We start from the raw sequence: 6424 nt of genomic DNA, 5'->3' as shown, positions 1-6424 counted from the left end.
CACAGTGGTCCAGATAAGAACAGTAGAATCAAAGTTTTCTCATACTCTAAGAAGGAGAAGAAGGAGAGCCACTGTTGTTTGCTATAGGGAGACTATGTACTCTGTTTTTGAAATCTCTTCTTGCAATGGAAAACAATCTCTTCTAATTTTTGTCAACCTACATGGAATGGAAAAAATAAAATTTTGATGGCATTCCAGGGATGTATATAATTTTTAAAATTTTTTAAATACTGTTAAAACATATTTTTTGCTGCAGAATCTTCAGAGGCTACAAACCTTCAAACCTAGACCACAATATTCTTTTTATATGTATAGTTAATCTCTCAAAAATACATTTTTGTTAGTTTGGGCATTCATCTTGGTTTGTTGTTTGTTTGTTTTAGATAGGCTGTCCATACACAGCCCAAATTTGCCTCCCACTTGTATCCTCCTGCCTCAGTCTACCCACACATCACCCCTCATGGTTTCAAACTATCTGCTGATCATCTTTAGTTTGGGCAGTTGCCTAAAAGTTTGGGATCTTGCAGACCGATAAGGACAAAATAAGTAGAGTAAATAAACAAATAGGAAATTTTTTTTTTTTTTTGGTTTTTCGAGACAGGGTTTCTCTGTGGTTTTGATACAAACACCTTTATTAGCAAAACCTGTTACAAGAAGAGGCATAAAAGAGTCAATTACAAAGAAACACGTAAGTCTAGTTGATATACATGGTCACTTTGGGAATAAAAATAGTATCTGGAAATGTACTTGTACTGTGTGCGATCATCTGCATGCATTTTCACTGCTATTGCAATGACTCTTTACTGATGAACCCATTCTCTAGGAAGCAGAAAATTAACTGTGTGCCTCTTCTCCTTCCTAATTTTCTTACTAACTCTTCTTTTGTTATCAAGAGTCTAAAAGAAGATGACAAATTTATATTTATAAGGGACGACAAATTTATATTTATGTGATTCCTAGATTTTTATTACGCCATGAATTCATCTAACAGCTTCTAGACTTTTGACCTCAATACATTGTATCATTAATAATTCAGATAAGCAATTAAATATCTTTAAGTATCTAATTTCAAAAAGTTATATGCTTCTACCAATTTTTGTACAGACTACCAAACAGTGTAATAAGAAAAGCAATATCAAAGACAGATGCAAGACAATAGGCTTTTCACATTCCCAACATTAAAACTTTATTTAAGCTGTTTGAAAGTTATGTGGCCAGAGTTCATTGTCTCTGGTTCTGTGATGAACAATGTGTCCTGAATGACAGAATGAAGGAAGCAGGCTCTCTATATATTTAGGATGCCTGGCACATTCTCAAATCACCTATGGCTGGCTACAGTGTTAAAGATCGGCCTTCTGAGAAGACAGTCCCCAAAGCATCAAGCATTGTGACCTATACCTTGGGATGAGACAAGCAGGTTCAGAGACCCCTAAAATATAAATAAAATACTGCATAACAATAAAAAGAAGCTGTGGGGAGGAAGGCTGGATTCAAGTCCAAGTCTTGAATCACATTAACATAGCAACTTGGGAAATATACCTTCATTTATGAGCCTCAGCTTAAACATCTGGCCTAAAATTCAATCAGGAAGTTTTACTAAATAAGATTATATGACATTAAGAATCACACAAAGCATTGTTAAGATAGTCAAAGGGTAAGGGAAATTAGCACATTTCTTCTTCTTCTCCTCCTCCTCTTCCATCTTCTTTTTATCCTTCTTCTTCTCCTCCTCCTCCTTCATCTTCTTCCTCTTTCTTTCTCTTTTCTTTCTTTCTTTAAGTTTTAATTGTTCAACAATATATTTAGTGAGTTACCACGTTTCTGTGAAAAACACTGGGGACAGACAAAGAGAGTCACAAGAGCCCTGACTTAAAATCGTCCCAGGGTGACATATCTGAGAGCTACTTTGAGTGCACTTATCAGTAGAAACAGGACGAGTCCTACTTGGTTTACACACAGTTGTATCATCTCAGGTAAGAACTCAGTGTGGTGAGCAAGGATGGCAGTCATGAAAGGGATGAGAACTCGGACAAGAGTAGGACTGACAACTGACTCCTGTATGGGTAAAAACACATGGTAAAAGGAATTGGTATCCTTGTGACACAAACCAAAGCAATAGAATCAACAGGTACACAGAAGAAAGCATATTCTAGGGAATAGTTGAGAGAGGGGGCAAGAGGAAATGAAAGTATGAAAGGAGAGGAGGTGTGGGTTATGCAATCAGCCCTGGCAGCAATGATGGGCATGTGCCCTGAGTTTGGACCAACAGAAATGTGGCTTAGAGTAAGATTTGACCTGAGTGTGAAGAATGGGGGAGAAATGCAGCTTATTCTACTTCATTTAATTTCACTTCTGTGCAAAAGCAGCTGATACCAATTTGACCAAGGGTACAATAGGCACAATAGCTCCCAAAAGGTCTGGGGTAGACTAGTCTAGCATTTGAACAGGCGAAACATACAAAAGTAAAACACATGCTTACTGAGTACCTACCCTGTGACTGGCATATTTAATCTTAGCCAGAATTAAATGAATTAAGGTGGCAGCAACTCATTCCAAAGATGAGAAAAGTGATGCTTAAAATAATTGAATGGTATAACTACCCATTCATCTTCATATCAAAGGGTCAAAAGGAGTCTTAGACCCTTATGTTCCATTGTACTGTATGGCCATCAAATTAAATCTGTTTTCAGATGATGAGACACAGGACCACAAAGGCTACCAAGACACAGCTCAAACAGTATGTATAGGAAACAGAAGAGAATTCATTTCAGTGAGATGTTTCCAGCCTTTTAGCCAATCCTTGTGGTTTTCTCAGGGTCAGCTTTTAGTAGTTAACATCTCCTAGTCTGCCCTTCAAGACCTAAGGAAAACAAGCCAACTAACCTTTAATCTTGAGAGTTTCAAAGAAGTATGTATTATTTTGGATGACTCCCCAAGTGTTAGTTTGAGTGACTAATTTTCTTTAAGATAATCATCACAAATGCTTACCTTTTCCAAGCTGTTATGCTTTCAAGTCTGAAAAGAATGGCTTTTTTTCTTTTCATGTATCAACTTCTCCCAAATTTCTTTACTTCTACAAGCAGCTGTGAATGCAATGGGAAAGCACAAAATTCTTTTGCTATAGGTAGATGCACCGAATATTCAGAACCACAATCAATGAATCCAGAATTGGAAGACATTTGGGAAGGGCAGGATTTTATACCTGAAGAATGGATTCTTTGTATGATGCAGAAATTGTTCTAATTGCATGCTTTTGCCTGTGTTCAAAGCCCTGATTGTGCAAGACTAAGGCTCTTTTGGAAGTATATAAGTGGTAACAGTCCCCAGTGGGCAAATTTAAAGAATTATTTGTTCACTTGTGGTTTTTTTTCTTATGGAGACAGATAAAACTTGCATCGTTGCATGTTTTAGTATGCCAAGTTGTAGAATATAAATATCTTCTCTTCTGATCTCTCTCTCTCTCTCTCTCTCTCTCTCTCTCTCTCTCTCTCTCTCTCTCTCTCTCTTTCACACACACACACACACATACGAGAGAGAGAGAGAGAGAAGCATACACAGACTCTGTGTAAGGGTGTGTGTACATATGTATGTGTGTGTACATATTATAGTACTGGTGAATGAACTTATACTTGTGCATACTAGGCCAGCACTTTAGCACTGAGCTACATGTCCAGCCCTGCTTTTATCTTTGATCGATTCCATGTACTAAGAATTCTCAGTATTTTATGAAGGCTATTAAGCACTAGTATTTGACTTTTTTCATTTTTATCCTTTGTCAACTTTAAGGAGGCTTTAAATCTTGACAGAATCCTAGAATATAATCTTCACATTAGAAAATACAGTGATAAACAAGCAGTAATGTAAGCATACTTGTATCTTAGGTATCAAGAGTTCTGATTTGGAAGGAAAGTTTGATTTTTGACACATGCCCCCTTGTTTCTATTTGATTTAAAACAGACTCATTACGCATGTGGAAGTTTTGAGTTCAAACAATATAGATGATGCAATATGAAGAAAACAATCCTCTTGTCTGGAATCAGAAATCTTAAGTTACCATATAAATCCTATTGCTGATTCCTGTATGCCCTTGGAAAAGAAACTTGGCCCTTCTCCCCTTAATATTTCCTAATCCATATGGATACAATTGGTCTAGGGTATCCCAAAAAATCATCTGACATCCTAAAATCATACAGATATGTGATATGTTTAATGGGAAGAGATAAATACATGATATGACAGGAATCCAGTCATTGCTTTAGAAAGCATTGTGTATCTCATGCTGGATTGCTCCTCTAGAATACATTATCTTCACCCCAGTCTAAGTTATGTCTCTTGTCTAAGCCTTGAATCATTCCAACTGTACAACATTAGCTTACAAGCTTTGGTATGAAACTCACAGAGTGTGGCTGCGTGTGCTACAGTAAAAAGTGGCAGACATGGAGCATTCTGAATTTCATACAAAGTCACAGGAGAAAAAAAATGACCTTAAAATTCGGCAAAGATGCAAGTATTTCTGCAGAAATAACACATACTTTAATGGCAGTCTGTCTCTTTTTCTCCCTTCCAAACACAGGAAAAAGATAGTTCAAGTTACTGATTAACTTCAACACACTGATCTTTGCTTCTGTCTAAGGTCCATAGAAACTGGCTAGATGTCTTTTATCAAACAGAAAACTGTTTTTTTAAATGCCTTTAAAGGCCAAATTCTCTATTATCCTGAGGTATCAGACTAAATCTCATTTGCTTGCAATATGTATAGTTTATTTTCCCAGAGACCAGGGAATTCTAAAGGAATGTTGTTTTTTCCTAACTGCATGGTTATGTGTTCATTATCAGAATGAAATATTAATGTCCATGACTTACCCCCTTTCTCCTAATAGTGTTCATTCTTAATGAGAAAGTAAGAGCAATGAGAAGTTGGTTCTATAAATAGTGATTTCCACCATTGTTGGTGTTGGCTATGAAGGGAAAAAAAACTGTGGGAAGGACCTCTTCACAGCAGTCACCTTGAATATATATAGAAAAGAACTTTAGTAAGAGAATTGAAATTGATGTAACAAATGACATTGTGTTAACATATGAGATACGGTATTGTTAAGGAGAAAAATATATAAGGAGGTATTAATGTACCTATCATTATTATGCAACAACACAAGAAGAATCAGGAGGCTTTGATTTAGAGAGAAAAAAAAACATAATCAAGGCAGCTCATTTCTGAGAATTTTGATGTAATATAAACTGCAAGCACGCTGACTTAGGGCATTATTCAGTGATAGGAAGGGAACATGGATCAGACTGCTGGTACCTGAGCATTCTGGGTCATGTCGCTGTTTGTGCTTTCACTGACATTTATTGCGGTTTGTTTGTTAAGGATTCCCTGAACACCAAGCCTAATCTATCAACCCAGCAGAAATCACATTTTGTGCAGCCTGCTGGACACATTCACAAGGCTGTTCCACACACCTGTTAAATAAACACATCCACCATTAAATCCTCCTTCTTCTTTCTGATAAACTAACTATTCTCTCACCTGCCCGCCATTTTCCACACCTTGCTTTCCAAGTCAAAAATGTTCCAAATTACAATGATTACCTCTTTATCTGGAAACTCTCTACCTGATAGGTAGTATGTCCTGATGATGATCACTCTTGCTTCGGAGTTCTTCTTGAGACTATTCTTCCAATTCACAAGCTTCTCTAATTCCATGTCTCCATCAACTGTCAACGAAATGGCTGCACAGGTCCTCCGATTCTACTGCTTCCTGCACATGAAGCATCCGCCACACCGATTACAAAGTTGTCTTCCTTTAAAAACAAAATAGAAATAGATTTCTATTACTCATGTGCTTACATGTTCAGATATCTACATACTGCACAGGGGAAAAGACAAACTCACAAATATAGCATGAAAGGACATGTGACTGGAATATATTAGCTGCTCATCATGTCCTCAGCTCACGTTGCATTAAGCTTCTGATCATATTCTACATAGATGACCTTGAGCAACGTCTGTCTATGACCATGGACCAAACTATCACTCTGTCTTGAAATTTCCTTTACTGCCACCAGTATCCAACAAGGTTATTATGAACACAAATGCATAGCAGCTATGAATGCCTAAACAAGGCCTGCACAAGACTTGACACCTAACACTGTTTTACATCGGTGGTGAAGTGCCCACGAGGCTCCACTCTCTTCTGAGAGGCTACTCCAAGTTAATAATTACCAAATGGGGGGGTGTTGGGTGTCCTTCAGTGTTGCAGACATTGGTCTGTCTGCTGTCTGTACTCCGTCATATGATTCCCTTCTCCAAGGTGACATTACAAACTTGAATCAAAATCAGTGACTCAAAAAGAATTTTTATGAAGTATGATAGAAGAAAGGGTATAGTTCAGAAGAAGATGAGGTCAGAGGGAAGAGATGAG

At 37.3% G+C, this 6424-nt stretch overlaps 1 long non-coding RNA gene across 6 annotated transcripts; it reads right to left on the bottom strand.

The window, feature by feature from the left end:
- Positions 1–1715: 1715 nt before the first annotated feature.
- Positions 1716–6187, bottom strand: LOC126503149 (uncharacterized). 6 transcript variants are annotated; one of them, XR_007592178.1, is made up of 6 exons: positions 5896–6186; positions 5616–5804; positions 5306–5463; positions 4864–5006; positions 2989–3083; positions 1716–2055 (listed from the first exon to the last, which is right to left on the bottom strand). It is a non-coding gene; the product is annotated as an uncharacterized lncRNA (long non-coding RNA). The 6 variants fall into 6 exon arrangements; XR_007592177.1 differs by having other exon boundaries at positions 5593–5804; positions 5896–6185; XR_007592175.1 differs by having other exon boundaries at positions 5306–5804; positions 5896–6187.
- Positions 6188–6424: the final 237 nt, after the last annotated feature.

Source organism: Alexandromys fortis, unplaced genomic scaffold (genome assembly GCF_014885135.2).
Source record: "Alexandromys fortis isolate MF-2015 unplaced genomic scaffold, M_Fortis_MF-2015_v1.1 scaffold_43, whole genome shotgun sequence".
Taxonomy (NCBI): domain Eukaryota; kingdom Metazoa; phylum Chordata; class Mammalia; order Rodentia; family Cricetidae; genus Alexandromys; species Alexandromys fortis.
This window is presented reverse-complemented; position numbering and strand designations above follow the sequence as displayed.